The following is a 15,956-nucleotide window of genomic DNA, read 5'->3' as shown; positions in this document are numbered from 1 at the left end:
ACATTATTTGCACGTGGAGCAGGGCAAGCAAGAACCGGCCCCGTGACACTCGAAAAAACAGAAAGCAGTCTATTGATATTACAATTAAGAAAATATGAGAAACTAAGGAAGCAAGAAACATCGAAATGGTGGGAGGCTACATCCCTTCAAGATTATGTGGACAAGTGCATGATACCCCGGGGACTGAGAATTTACATCACCCCATCGCATGAATCACCAAATGCGCAAATGTTAGAAGAATGGTCGCAAAACTCAGCCGCCAGCAGTAAGAACATGTTGTGCATTCTTATAAAATATGCATGGGAAGATCGTGAAAACATAATCAAACAATTGAAAGAACTTGAGGATGAATTTAGCAAACATCCCAACCAAGATACGATCAATAAATTTAAGGATGAGCTCAAAGGGCGCTTGAAAAAGAATGAAGAGGACATAAAATATCGTAAACAGCGCAAGCTACATAGAGATTGTGGAGATTACGACAGTGGACGGATACTTACCTACAGTCCAAAATATGATTACTTGTACAAACAAGAAAATATCCCAATTGAGACACCTGAATTACAAGAAACCGAGGAAGCAGGCTCTTCAAATGCCATGGTCAGTGAGCCGGATTCAGATGTATCAAGACATTCCACCATCACTGCCTCTGAGACTGAAATAGTTGCTAAGAAACCGGCGACTTTTTTAGAAGAGTTCAGGGTTCTAAGGACCAGACGGAAAAAAGAAGCGGAATCACAACAGCAGCAACAGTCCTTCCAGAAAACACCAACTCGTGGGAGACCAAGAGGACAAGCAAGAGGAAGAGCAGATCACAGAAGAGAAGACTCAAGTTCCAGCAGAGAAAACGCAAAGAGTACAAAGCCGGTGGGATCCAAAAGAGGCGGCTACAGACGAAGACATTAACCATGGATGATGATATGGTAAATAAAACAATTATAAACTTGTCGTCTAGAACATTGACTCTTAAGGAAAAACGAACTCTCTGCTTGGGATTGACTTTTTGCCCCAGTGAACTTTTTAGTTACTCTGATACCCGAATAGATATGTACAAATTCGGCAGGAAACTAAAACTTCAGAAATGGCATTCACTAAGACCTATAAAAGATACTCCTCAATCCACTGTAGTAGCAGATATACCTGAACTCAATATTTATGATCAAGATCTACTACTAGACATGTATGTACTGGGTGGCACATCATCAGATAGCCAACCTGATGATTCTATTGTAGGTGTGAGGGAAACTAATATGAATAGGGCTGCATGTACTAGTTTTAGACCCAAATCTGTTTTTTACCCCATCATGCCACACGACCCTATAGATACATTTCAAGAAGTAGTCAGCAAAGAACTTGCCAAGCTCAAACACAAACAGTACAACAGAGATAACAGGAATAGAAATTTGTCCAAACAAGAACGTGACTTCATCCTGTCTTTGGCAGATGACAACTCTGTTATACTAAGACCCTCCGATAAGGGAGGAAATATTGTTCTGTGGGGCAGGGATCTTTATGTTAAAGAAGCCCTCAGACAACTTGAAGGTGATATCTTCTATACCAAATCCAACTCTAATGAATACAACAATAGTATAGAGGAAACATGGAACAGACTTCACGATTGGCAAATTGAGGGGCTCCTCTCTTGGCACGAATTCTGCTTCCTCAAACGTGATTATCCTAAACTGCCAATTTTCTATTTGCTGCCTAAGGTTCACAAAAATCTCTTAGAACCCCCAGGCAGACCCATCATATCCTCCATAGGAAGTGTTAACGAAAATCTGTCAGTTTACGTAGATCACTTCCTGAAAGAAAATGTCATCCAACTCCCTTCCTTCATTAAGGACACAACTGACTTTCTCAAAAAAATAGATACCATCACATTGACAGAAGGCTCCATATTAATAACTATGGATGTCAGTGCCCTTTATACTGTCATTGACCACACTCAGGGTATGGAGGCTTGTTACTATTTCTTAAAAAACCGTGAAATAGGATTCATAAACCACACTGTCATGCTAATAGAGATGATGAAACTCTGTCTACGCAATAACATATTTATGTTTGATGGTACCTTTTTCAAACAAATTTGCGGCGCGGCCATGGGTTCTGCTTTTTCTCCCAACTTCGCCAATTTATTTCTGGGGAAGTGGGAAGAAGAAATTAGGACCAGCGTAGATCTCAAGGAGCACTTCACTAAGGTACATTTATGGTCCAGATACATTGACGACCTTTTCGTCATCTGGCGGGGCACAAAGGAAGAGGCTGTTACCTTCATTGCAAAGCTAAATCAAAACAGCTACAATATACATCTGACATATAACATTAGCAGACATCAGGTGGATTTCCTAGATACCAGTATCACGATCCAAGATGGCAAACTTATTTCCAAACTCCACAGAAAGGACACCGCAGGCAACAGCCTTCTACATGCCCTCAGCTCCCACCCTGTACCACTCAAATGGAGCATCCCTTATGGGGAGCTCTTGAGAGCCAAAAGAAATTGCACTCAAGAAGCGGATTTTATACTCGAGAGTAGCAACATACTCCAACGGTTCCGTGATAGGGGATATCCCGAGTGGGTACTGACTAAAGCCCTTTCCAAAGCCTCGATTATCCAGAGATCAGAGACCCTGAATCCTACGCCCAAACTTATTGTCTCCTCACAACTTCCCAGAATAATAACTACCTATAACCAAAAGTCCAAACAAGTACAAAAAATAGTGGCTGACAATTGGAAAATTCTAAAATCTGATTCCATCATAGGCCCCAAATTGACCAACAGACCACTCATAACGTACAGAAGAGGTCGCAACTTAAGGGATATGTTGGTGAAAAGTGACATCTCTGATAAAAAGGGCCAACATATCCAAGGACTTAGTGGATTCTACCCTTGTGGGCATTGCAGGGCCTGCCGGTCAAGTGTGATGGTTAAAGAATTTGCAATACCAGGGACCAATACCAAAAAACAAATCAAACAATTTTTGACTTGTAGTTCCACCTATGTGATCTATATTTTGGAATGTCCATGTCACAAAAAATATGTGGGCAGCACGTCGTGCATGGCTAAGAAAAGAGTCCAGGAACATTTGAGGGCTATTAACAACAAAGACCCCAAATATCCCATTGCAAGACATTTCCAAACCGCACACCAATCAAACAATGACCTCTTGAGATACTATGCGATTGAACAGGTGAATGTTGGTAAGCGGGGTGGGAATCGTGAACTTGCCCTCAGAACTAGAGAATCCAAATGGATATTAGAATTGGAGACCAAATTTCCTGGGGGACATAATTTGGACGAGGAACTTGCAACCCATTTGCACACGGAGTAATTATACATAGCTGCCTCCTAAATTGGTCCATTATATTCTTATTGTGTCCTGATGTTTAACATGTAATCTGAGTGTTCTTGCAAACTGATTGATGATGATGGTTTTAATCTTTTTTAATCATTTGTTCTTGTTACCTTTTTCTAGGAGTCAGCCGGGGGCACGTCACTCCTTAGAAAACCTGAGCACTGCACTGACCTTCACATGTCTGAACTGAATAGAAGACTGTCACCTCACCACGATAAGCTAAGATACACACCTTCACTTTTGTTATTTTAAACCCCCCCTCTTGATTTTTCTTGATCCTTGGATCTAGATGCACTCTGTTTACCTTGTTGGAACATCACTAGTAGAACCTAATTGATCACCTCACTGGAGGATGGATACTCTAGATACTATGAGATTTAGCCTGATCACTCATCTAATCTAAAATTGACTCCTTTCGGGCACTAGACCGAGTGCAATTTGTTTCTTTTGTATATATTGTATGTTTGTATATATGTGATGCTACGACCTAGGCGCGTAACAATACGTTATTCTTATATACTCAATATGAGATGGAGTTCAGGTTTCTCATATGTATTAATTGAACTCACTGTTTTGATTTCTAAATCTCTATGATGTAATAGAGATTCAACACAAAAGAACTAGTCAAAAATGGCCGACGCATTTTCTTGAATGTCAGTGTCCTTCCACTATGTTGATTACACATGGTGATCATTGGAGTTTGTACATAAGATGTTCCTGATTGGTTTGTGGTTAACGTGTGATCAAGGCACTTTTGTGCTGAAACGCGTAGCGTTACCTTGTGAATAAACTCCCACTAGCTGTACCTTTCTGAGAGCGTGTTTTGCTTATCGTAGCAGAAAACTTTATTGACTCTAACTCGGCGGTGGGATTGGCCGAGTGCAACACGCCACCTGACAATGGGATATGGATCCCGGAAACGAATCCTCTTGTGAAGCGACTGAATATATATATATATATATATTATCTACTGGCGGTCGCCAGTAGATAGTTATAGTTAGGATCGTGTTTCCATAGGAAATCCGCAACATTCTATTTGGAATTACTTTGGCGCCGATTGACGAATCCTCGCGAAATTTTCAAAATAGGTGGGGCGCTCCGCTCCGCTCCGCTCCTTCCCTGAAAGTCTCAGGGGGATTCGTCAAGCAGGGGCTGAGAAAAAGGGGGGGTCCCAAAACGCGTTTTCCCTATGCATTTTTCCATAGGACCTTTAGTCCAAGCTACAGCCCGAACAGCTGAACAGAATTACTTGAAATTTGGCAGAGAGGTAGTCCTCAGGTCAGGGATGTGCCTTTTGTAGGTCTGGTGTAAATCTGTTCAGTATTTCCTGAGAAAATAGCATTTAAAAGCATATATATATCTATAAGCGCGCACCGTGCGCGTACGGTAAAACTTGCCGTGCGCGAGCGCGATTCTGATTGGTTGTTAGATCTTAGTAAACATTCGAGTCGGTCGAAACCAGGAAGTGTCGGCCGCCATTTTGTCTCTCGCAGTCTGAGGGGGTGAAAAACAAAGGTGGAGAACGTGAAAAGGGGGCAGGGTGGACAATTCCTGACCCCCTAGCCTTTGTCAGGGGGTCACAGAAGGACCTCCAAGGGCCAAAATTTCTTTGAATTTTGTTTCGAAAAATCGCGAAGTGCGCGTAGCGTGCGCGTACGGTAGAAACGGAAAAATTACGCGAACTGCGTAACGTGCGCGTACGGTGCGCGAAGCGCACTGTGCGCGTACGGTACGCGCACGGTGAGAAACCTTAAAAAAAAAAAAATACAGAACTTAGCATTTAAAAAACCGTGTACAAATTCACTGAAAAAACCATAGGTTTCACACACGTTATAGTTAGGAATTAGCATTTAAAAAACCTTGCAAATTCACTTAAAAAACCATAGGTTTCACACATGTTATAGTTAGCTGGACATTTCACTCGTGAAAAACCATTGAAATTCCCCCGTTATAGTTAGTGCAGGCAACTATAACTCACGCGACCGCAATCCTCTGCTGATGACGTCAGATATTACATCACTGATGACATATGTGTCTTTCTGAAAAAAAAATATTTGTAATATATGTATAGCTAAAAATTAATGGAAGAAGACATGGGTAAATAAGTGTCTAAATACAGTGATGTAATATCTGATGTCATCAGCAGAGGATTGCGGTCGCGTGAGTTATAGTTGCCTGCACTAACTATAACGGGGGAATTTCAATGGTTTTTCACGAGTGAAATGTCCAGCTAACTATAACATGTGTGAAACCTATGGTTTTTTAAGTGAATTTGCAAGGTTTTTTAAATGCTAATTCCTAACTATAACGTGTGTGAAACCTATGTTTTTTTCAGTGAATATATATATGTATATATGTGTATATTCACTTAAAAAACCATAGGTTTCACACATGTTATAGTTAGCTGGACATTTCACTCATAAAAAACCAATGAAATTCCCCCGTTATAGTTACTGCAGGCAACTATAACTCACGCGACCGTAATCCTCTGCTGATGCTAATACTGTATTTAGACACTTATTTACCCATGTCTTCTTCCATTAATCTTTAGCTATACATATATTACAAATATTTATTTTTCAGAAAGACACATATGTCATCAGTGATGTAATATCTGACGTCATCAGCAGAGGATTGCGGTCGCGTGAGTTATAGTTGCCTGCAGTAACTATAACGGGGGAATTTCATTGGTTTTTTATGAGTGAAATGTCCAGCTAACTATAACATGTGTGAAACCTATGGTTTTTTAAGTGAATTTGCAAGGTTTTTTAAATGCTAATTCCTAACTATAACGTGTGTGAAACCTATGGTTTTTTCAGTGAATTTGTACGTTTTTTTAAATGCTAATTTATTTATGTATTATTTTTTTATATATTTATTTTACAATAAACTACGTATTAAAAATTATTATTTTTTTTTTTTTGGTTTTCACCCTGCGAATTATTTTTTTTTTGTAAAAAATTTTTTTTTTTGTTTGTGTTTTTCAGGGTGCGCGCACTGTGCGCGCACCCCCGCGATTTTTAAAAAAAAAAAATTTTTTTTGCCTTCGGGGTCCTTCAGGGACCCCCTGACAAAGGCTAGGGGGTCAGGAACTCTCTACCCTGCCCCCTTTTCACGTTCGCCACCTTCCTTTTTCACTCTCGCACTGAAAACAAACAAAATGGCGGCCGACACTTCCTGATTTCGACCGATTCGAACGTTGACTAACATGTAACCACCAATCAGAATTACGCTCGCGCACGTTAGGGTGCTCGCACGGTGCTCGCACGGTGCGCGCACCCTGCGCGCATATCGATATATATATGCTTTTAAATGCTATTTTCTCCGGAAATACTGAACAGATTTACACCAGACCTGCAAAAGGCACTTCCTTGACCTCATGGCTACCTCTCTGCCAAATTTCAAGTAATTCTGTTCAGCCGTTCGGGCTGTAGCTGTGTCTAAAGGTCCTATGGAAAAATGCATGGGAAAAACGCGTTTTGGGACCCCCCTTTTATCTCAGCCCCCGCTTGACGAATCCCCCCGAGACTTTCAGGGTAGGAGCGGAGCGTAGCGCCCCACCTATTTTGAAAAATTCGCGAGGATTCGTCGACCGGCGCCAAAGTTATTCAAAATAGAATGTTGCGGATTTCCTATGGAAACGTGGTGCTAACTATAACTACCTACTGGCGACCGCCAGTAGGTAATATATATATATATATATATATATATATATATATATATATATATATATATATATATATATATATATATTATGTGTATATTAATATAGACAATCCTCAATATATTAATAGCACATCAACAGATGGTCCGTGTTGTCTCAAAAATGGGATAAGCAAGCTGCTAACGGAGCTTATATATGTATAAACACACACACGCAGAGAATGTAACATAATTAATATAAATATAAATATGTATTTTCCATTATAATAATTTAACATTTTTTACATTTAGAGTTACAGCTATGAAACGCAAATACATGTGTATATATATTTTTTTATGTAGCTATATCCACAATATTTTTATATAGATATATACATACACATTTATATGCTAATTATACCAACTGACCTGTCCCAAACTGAGCATAAGGACGGGGCAGGGCCATTGCTGCGGAGTGACAGCAGGGAGCTTTGTGCTCTCGAGTTTAAAATGCGCATGTCTTGGTCGGCTGTCTTGCGACAGCCAGCCATTCATGCGCATTTCAAACTTCTCTAACCCCGCTGTCTTAAGACAGTGGGGTTAGGGAAATCAAAGACCTCCAGTGCTCTTGTGAGCGCTGATAGAGGCCACTCCCACCAATATCAGTGCTGCTCTCATGCTGCATGAGAGTAGCGCCAGGACCGGCTTAGGACTTGAGAGCCTGTCTGCTTCCTGGTTCGAGGAGGATGTCACGCTCGAGAAAAGGTAGGTTTTGTTTTTATGTTTTGTATCTGGCCCCACCACCCTCGGGACATGCCAGACGCCATTGCAGTGAGCCCCATGATTTTAGCTCTCAGATGTCTCCATCTCATGGGCTGTGCGGTGTCCCACCAAGTATCAGAGGTTGCTGTCAGTGTCCTGTCTCCCTGACCTACCCTTGTGGCCAGAGGGGAGTGGTAGGACGGGGGCATTATGTGCTAGCTGCCCTAGTCCTCCCATCCTGTGTGTGGGCTTTGTTTAAGGCCCACAAGGAGAGGTCTAACAGAGCTCAGCCTCCCCAGAGTGATAGAACTGTGCACTCAGGTCAGCTCCTAAGGGAGGGAAGAGGCTGCAGCGTGCACGGATGCAGATGGAGTGACAGATCATTTCAGGGGTCCCCTCCTCCAACAAGTGAGGCCAGAATGGTAAAGTAGAATAGAAACCCCATGGATGACCTGATATCAAGCAGTGACAGGCCTGAAAGGAGAGTGTAGCACTTCCTGCCAGAACTCTTTGTGGTCTCAATCAAGGATCATTAGTCATAGGGTCCACCCTACCTGGGCAGATGCATTCACCTTCTCAATGATCCTCTATGGGATCAGGGAGTGTTTTCATCCAATTCTGTACTACGAAGTAACCAAACTTTACATATAATGCATTATAAAAACTCCTAAATATTTAAGTAAATAAATACTGTTCAGGCCCTTTTCAAGTATGGCCTGACAGCAGAGTTGTCTGCAAGACCTACGGTTACCTATTCTTTAAAATATACATTATATTGGCTTTGCTTCTCCCAGAGGAGTAATGCTCTCCCACCTCTTCCCATTAGATGGCTGGTGTATCATTCCACCTCCTAGTGAGTGCTTCTACTGGAATGCACGAGGGACTATTTTACATCACAAATGCACATTGACTTGTACCTCGTTAAATCATTTATCTCAAAGATGCATTGTGTATAAAAAGCACAGAAGAGTGAAACGGTCTTTCAGTGCTGAACATTCTCCTGCCATGCTCCAACTCGGGAACGAGGTGCAAACCTATCACGTCTTGCATGCAAAGAGGTAACCAAGAAACGAATCTCATGGCGACTAACCATATAGGGGCGACTCAACGGCTCGGTGTCTACAACACAGCTACTTAAATGGATCTGCCTTAGAAAACACGGGGACAGATTTACAAGCCCCTTGCGCCACTTTTGCGTCACTTTTAACATGGGAACAGTGACGCAAAAGTGGCGATAGGGGATGTAAATCTGCCCCACGGTGCTTCAAAAACCCCAGTTGCGAGTGAATTGATTACAGATTTGACTCCGAAGGCTGTTCGGATCACTAGTCCACACATGCAGCCTCCTTGATAACAATATAATCACAATGCCTACCATGTGACCGAGGCTTATCACTCATTTCACACGCCTGGTGGCTGCTGTTAACCCTCAGTATACTGGGGGTAGGGGAGGGGGATTGAGATAGAGATCTCCTTAAGATTGTATTTATTATTACATAAGGATCTTGTTGTCAGGGAGACCTCCTGACTTGCATCAGCCACCATAAGGAGACATTGCATGCATCAGTGCAGACCTTGCTCTAGGGAACCGTGCAAAACTTTACAAATCATATTTTTACTGTAACGATAACATCTCAACATAGAAACATGTTGTTTACTTACACCCATTGAGAAATACAAAGCTCCTCGAGTTTGCTCAAGGCTAGCATATTTTTGGTTGCTCTAGCCTCTACCCACTACCTGTATATAAATATATATATAAATGTATAATTTATGCAAAATTATTACTCATGCACCTCCATACGCAGTGTATTCAACTCGGTACCCACATTACAATCAATAAAGCCAGACTTATGAAGCACGGCTAATCACCCGTGAGGGTATCCAGGCAATGAGGGCCTTGCTGCTTCAGGTGGGTCCATTGAACAGCCAGGTCTTGAGTGCCTTCTGGAATTCTAGTAGAGAGGTGTAGGTCCTGAGATGTATGTGGAGGTCATTCCAGGATTTAGCCGCAATATAGGAGAACGAGCATCCTCCACCTTTGCTTTGGCAGATGCGGGGGGTGTGCGCAAGAGAGAGGGAGCAGGAGCACAGGTGTCTGGAGTTCAGGCGGTGGTTGATGTAGGCTGGTCCTTGGTTGTGAAGGGCATTGAAGGTGTAGATCAGCATCTTGAATTGACATCTCTTCTGTATGGGGAGCCAGGGGAGTTTCTTGAGGTAAGGGGTGATATGGGTCAGTTTGGAATGGTCAAGGGTGAATCTGGCAGCTAAATTCTGTATGGTTTGCAGTCTCTTCAGGAGGTGAGTGATGATTCCTGCGTAGGCTGTGTTGCTGTTGTCCAGGTGGCTAGGGACTAGGGCTTGAGTGATGGATCGTCTGGTGTGCTTATGGGGAGGCATTTGAATCATAAGAAGAGTGAGGAAGCAGGCGGATGAGAATGTATTAATCTGGGATTTCATTGTGAGTTTGCTGTCCAGGAAATCCCAAGGTTACGAGCATGGTCTATCGGTGTGGGTGAGGGTCCGAGTTCCGAGGGCCACCAGGAGTCGTTCCACGGGGAGGTGTTGTTTCCAAAGATCGGAATTTCCATTTTGTCTGTGTTGAGTTTCAGGCACTTGTTTTTCATCCAGTCGGCGACGCTCGCCATATACCTGCAGAAGTAGAGGAGGCGTCTTCTGAGAGCGAGAGGATGAGCTGGCTGTTGTCTGCGTAAGATATGATGTTTAATCCATGGGCTATGACGATGTTGGTAAAGGGGCCATGTAGGTGTTGAACTGAGTGTGGCGGAGGGACAAGCCTAGAGGAACACAGCAGATGATGTTCTTGGGTTTTGAGGTAAACAGAGGTAGGCAGACACTCTGGGTTCATCCTGTAAGTAAGGAGGTGATCTACTTGAGATGCGATGTAGTCTTTTGATCAGGGTGTGGTGGAATATGGTGTTAAACACTGCAGAGAGTACCAGGCCCGCCACCGTTTATCCACGGTTGAGGAGGGTTCTGATGTCGTTGGTGGCAGCGATCCGGGCAGTTTCGGTTCTGTGGTTGATGCAGAATCTGGACTGTTAGGTAGTTCTCCAGGTGTTCTGTGAGTTGATGGTTGATGACTGTTTTGAGGACTTTGGTGGGGAAGCGAACCAAAGAGATGGGGCAATAGTTTTTGAGATCACTGGGGTTGGCTGACAGTTTTCTGAGAAGGGGTTTGACTTCTGCGTGTTTCCCTTCTTTCGGACAGGTGTCCATGGTGATCGAGGCATTAAAGAGGGTAGTGAGCATGCTGCTGATCATCTTGCTCCTGAGATTGAAGATGTGGTGGGGACAGGGCTTCATGGGCCCTCCTGAGTGGACGAAGTTCATGATAGCTGTGGTGTTTCTGTGGGGTAAGCTGGTCCCAGTTGGTGGGTGGGTGGTTGGGGTTACTTCTTTTGGAGCGATTGGGCCGAAGAGGTTGGAGGGGGTGGGCTGGTGCTCAAAGTTCTTGTAGATGGTTGAGATCTTGTCATGGAAGAAGGTTGTCATAAAGTACCTGGGAAGGGGTGATGATGTTTTCAGTGGCTGAGAGGTTGAAGAACTCTGATGATGTTGAATAGTTCTTTGCTGTGGATGGACCCCTTTGTTTTAAAGTACACAAAAAAGGGGTGCCTGGGTATACCTCTATTGCTTCCCAAAATAAAACATCCCTGAGCTCCTCCCTCGTAGAGAGGGGGTTGTATCCCGCACTGCGACCAGGTTCGCAGTGCAAGGAGGTTACCCTATGATGGAGCATGTCACCTTCGGGTGGATGAGGGAAACCATCCTGCAAAAGGGATAACCCAGCACTCTCCCTCTTAGTTTTCTATACCCAGACCCAGGGGACCCCTTTTTTGTGTATTTCTGCTTATGTTAGAGGGGAGTCATTCCCTGCTGGTTTTAAACCTCCTCAGGCCCTCCTTGTGTGTTGTGTTGTTTTTTTTGCTCCCTTCAGGAGCTGGTGGTATTGGTTGAGGACTGCCTTTAAGGTGACTCTGTTTACGGAATCCTTGCTCGTGCACCATTTTCTATTTGCTTGCAGTTGCATTTCACAGTTTTCAGCTCCATGGTGTACCATCTTGCCTGTTTGGTGGATCTTTTGCATTTGCTGAGCTTGATGGAGGCAACTATGTCAGAGCAGTCTGTGATCCATGAGGTGAATTTCTTGACAGTCTGTTCCAGGTTGGGTGCAGTGTCAGGATGGGAAGTGTTGAGAGTGTCGGGCCACTGGCTCTCTGACACTTTTCTACAGTTGTTTGATGGTTGCTGGGTGGCTCGGGAGTGGCACTGGGGGGGTCTGGTGATGGCGTGGTCTGTCCAGGTGAGCTCAGTGGCATGAGTGTACTTGACTGCCACTGGCTATGAAGATGGGGTCAAGCGTGTTCCCTGCATTGTGTGTGGGGTTGGTGACTAGTTGCGTGAGGCCAATGCTGTTCATGCTTTCGAGGAGGCTAGCGGTGTTGGTGTTGTTGAAGTCATCGAGGTGGAAATTGAGGTCTCTGAGGAAGATGTAGTCTTTGGAGTGTATGGCGAATGGGGCGATGAAGGCAGGAATGGCATTGCAGAAGCTGGAGGATAGTCCTGGAGGTCTGTAGGCAAGGGTGCCCCTTACAGTGGATTTTCTGTCTATTTGGAAATTAAAATTGAGGTGTTCCATAATCAGAGGGATGTCGTCTGCAGGGTGTTGCAGTGGATGTTTTGTTTGTGGATGATGGTGATCCCACTTCCATGTTTGTTGATATGATCCTGGTGTGAGGATGGGGATGATTTTCCAGATCTCTGCGGCATGCTTGCAGAGTGATCATGTGTTAAGGAGGAGGCAGTGAAGTTGCTCTGAAGCAGTCGTGCATGGCCTGGTGGTGGTGGTTGTGTGTGCGGGTGCTCTGGTTTTGCAGGAGAAGAGACTGTACCAGCAGACAAAAGGTCCTACTGTTGAGCATGGAGAATTGCGGCAGGCGTTGTTGTGGGGTCTGGAGTCCATCGCTCGGAGATCAGTGGCAGTGTATCTGTGTGAGGCGGTACAACCAGGGTTTGAAATCTCAGAGTATACTGTCGTCGAGTGCAGTGTCATTAAGTGCAGCGTGGTACAGATGAGTGGAAGAGGGTGTTGCAAAGTGTACTGTCATAGAGTATAGTCTTATAGAGTGGAATAAAGTGGAGTGGAGTGTTGTACAGTGGAGTGCAGTACAGTAGAGTGGTGTATAGTAGAGTGAGGTAGAGTGGAATAGTGCACAGTGGAGTGGCAAAGAGTGGAGTGGCACACAGTAGCGTAGAGTGTAGTGTGGTAGAGTGTAAGAGCATACACTGGAGTAACATAGAGTGCAATAGAGCAGAGTGGACCAGCATACAGTGGACTGAGGTACAGTATAGTGGTATACAGTACAAAAGCATAGAGTGGAGTGACGTAGACTGGAGTGGAGTAGAGTGGAATAGCATATAGTGGAGTGGCGTACAGTGGAGTGTCATAGAGTGTAATGGAGTAGAGCAGAATGGCGTAGAGTGAAATGGCTTAGAGTGGAGTGGTGTAGAGTGGAGTGGGGTACAGTAGAGTGGTGTAGAGTGGAGTGGCATACAGTGGAGTGACATAGAGTGAAATAGCATAGAGTGGTGTGCTGTACAGTGGAGTTGCGTACGGTGGAATAGTTTGAAATGGATTGGCATACAGTGTAGTGGAGTACAGTGCAGTGGAGTACAGTGCAGTGGCATACAGTGAAGCGTGCTAGAGTCGAGTGTCAAATAGTGGAATAGTGCAAAGTGTAGTGACGCAGAGTGGAGTGGCGTAGAATGGAGTGAAGTACAATAGAGTGGCGTAGAGTTCAGTGGCGTACAGTGGAGTGGCATACAGTGAAATACCATATATTAGAGTGGTGTAGAGTGGAGTGCCGTACAGTTGAATGGCACAGAATGGAACAGCATAGAGTGGAGTTGCGTACAGTGGAATATTGCAAAGGATTGGCGTACAGTGTAGATTTGCACATATGGTGGTTTACAGTGAAGTGTGTTAGAGGGGAGTGGCTAACAGTGGAATATTGTAGAGTGGAGTAGCATACAGTGGAGTATTGTAGAGTGGACTGGCATTGTGTGGAGTGAGGTACAGTATAGTGCTTGCATTGGAATAGTGTAGAGTGGAGTGATGTACAGTGGAGTGGCGTATACTGGAGTGGCATACAATGGAAAAGCGTACACTCGAGGTGGGTAGAATGGAGTGGCATACAGTCGAGAGGCATCAAGTGTAATAGTATAGAGTGGAGTGGCGTTCAGGGGAGTACCGTAGAGTAGTGTAGCTTAGAGGTGAGTGAGATACAGAGTGGTGACGTCCTGTGGAGTGTTGAAGAGTGGAGTACTGTAGAGTGCAGTGTTGTAAAGTGGAGCGGGGTGAAATAGAGTGGAGTAGTCTATAGTGGCGTACAGTCTAATAGCATACCGAGGAGTGTCGGACAGTGTATTGTCATAGAGTGTAATGGCATAGAATGTATTGGCGTGCTGAGGAGTGGCATACATTGGAGTGGCATAGAGTTGATTGGCATAGAATGGAGGGGTGTAGAGTAGAGTGGCGTGGACTGCAGTGGCGTTCAGTGGAGTGGCATATACACTGAAATACCATATATTAGAGTGGCATACAGTGTAGTGGTGAATAGCGGAATGGCATTGAGTGGAATAGCTTAGAATGGAGTGCCGTACAGTGGAGTTGCGTACAGTGGAATAGTGCAAAATGAATTGGCGTACAGTGTAGTGGTGCACAATGCAGTGGCATACAGTGGAGTGTGCTACAATGGAGTAGCAGACAGCTGAGTGTGCTAGAGTGGAGTAGCATACAGTGGAATAGCGTAGAGTGGAGTGGCACACAGTGGAGTGTTGTAGAGTGGACTGGCATATAGTGGACTGAGGTACAGTGTTGTGGCATACATTGGAATAGTGCAGAGTGGAGTGTCATAGAGTGGAGTGCCCTATACTGGAGTGGTATACGGTGTAATAACGTACACTGGATTGGTGTAGAGTAGAGTGCCATAGAGTGGATAGGTGTAGAATGTAATAGCTTAGAATGGAGTGGCATTCATTGGAGCAGTGTAAAGTTGAGTGACTTAAAGTGGAGTGCGATACAGTGTAGTGGCATACCGTGGAGTGTTGTAGAGTGGAGTACCGTTGAGTGTAGTGTTGTAGAGTGGAAAAGGGTAGAATAAAGTGGTGGAGACTATAGTGGTGTACAATGTGAAAGAAGACCGAGGAGTGGCGTTGAGTGGAATGTTGTAAAGGGGAGTAGCATACAGTGGAATAGCATAGTGTAGAGTGGCGTACAGTGTAGTGCTGTAGAATGGAGTGATGTACAGTGTAATAGCATACATTGATTGTCGTACACTGGAGTGGCGTATAGTGGAGTGGAATACAGTGGAGTGACGTAAAATGAAGTGGCGTTCAGAGGAATGGCATACAGTGCAGGGTTGTACATTACAATGACGTACAGTGGGGTATCATAGAGTGGAATAGCATAGAGTGTAGTGTCGTAGAGTGGAGTTGTGTACAGTGGAATAGCGTAGAATGTGTAGTGTACAGTGGAAGGGCGTTCAGTGTAGTGGCATACACTGGAGTGTCAGAAAAAAGAATGGCGTAGAGTAAAATAGTGTACAGTGTCGTGGAGTGGCTTAGAGTGGAGTGGGGTAAGGGGAGTAAAAACAGTGGATTAGCATAGAGTGGAGTGGCGTACAGTGGAGTGATGTAGTGATGTAGAGAGGAGTGGCACCGACTGTATTAGCACAGAGTGGAGGGCCATATAACATAGTGGCGTAAAGTGGAGTGTGGTATTTGAAACAGTCATAGCAGGAGTGTGTTAAAGAATGTAGATGTAATGTGACATGAAAATAGATTATTTGGTGTAAATGGTAATTTTTGGTAGTATGTGTGAATAATGTAAGTAGTGTTAAAGTTATAATTTTTAAAATACTTAGTTATATATTGTGCTGTGGTATACCGCGGTAAGTTCGGGGTATACCGCAGTACATACACATGATAAGGCAGTATGTGATTGGCTAATGGCTGTGTTTCATAAATGTAAAACTGAGCCATGTCTTTTTCAGCACATTTTGTTTGCGTTCTGCATTCCCCTGCATTCTTTGTTAGGGTCTTAGATCTCGTAGGTTTTATTGTTTTGTTTTTATTGTTGGTCCCTGCCTCTCACCACTTTATTAGTATGTT

This window comes from Triturus cristatus, chromosome 1_2, assembly GCF_964204655.1.
Source record: "Triturus cristatus chromosome 1_2, aTriCri1.1, whole genome shotgun sequence".
NCBI classification, from domain to species: domain Eukaryota; kingdom Metazoa; phylum Chordata; class Amphibia; order Caudata; family Salamandridae; genus Triturus; species Triturus cristatus.
This window is presented reverse-complemented; position numbering follows the sequence as displayed.